Source organism: Pyrgilauda ruficollis, unplaced genomic scaffold (genome assembly GCF_017590135.1).
Source record: "Pyrgilauda ruficollis isolate IOZ18807 unplaced genomic scaffold, ASM1759013v1 scaffold15, whole genome shotgun sequence".
Taxonomy (NCBI): Eukaryota; Metazoa; Chordata; class Aves; order Passeriformes; family Passeridae; genus Pyrgilauda; species Pyrgilauda ruficollis.
This window is the reverse complement of record NW_024513654.1, coordinates 7,509,263-7,509,612: the sequence shown is the minus strand read 5'-3', so window position 1 is coordinate 7,509,612 and position 350 is coordinate 7,509,263.

Here is a 350-nt window from a genome sequence, read left to right as displayed (position 1 = left end):
CCTTTCTACAAAGAAATTCTTCCTAATACCCGAACTAAACCTCTCCTGGCGCAGCTTGTGTCGTCTTGTCCTGTCAAAATACAATTCTTTCCATTTGGGCACGGAAGGTAGGGCAACACACTGGTCAGAGAACTTCCCCAGCGATGCCTGCAAATCGCTCTGTGTCTGATGGAGCCGCCTCCAGATAATTTAGGGGCTGGTTTTTGGTTTAGATTTTAGATTGACTGATTTTAGCAACGAATTTAGTTTCGTTTTCACATTAAACATCCGCCGATGCCCTCACCGGCGACTCTACAAGCGACCTTAAAGCTCTCCCTCACGGCTCCTCCCTCGCGTCCCGCCCGCCCGGC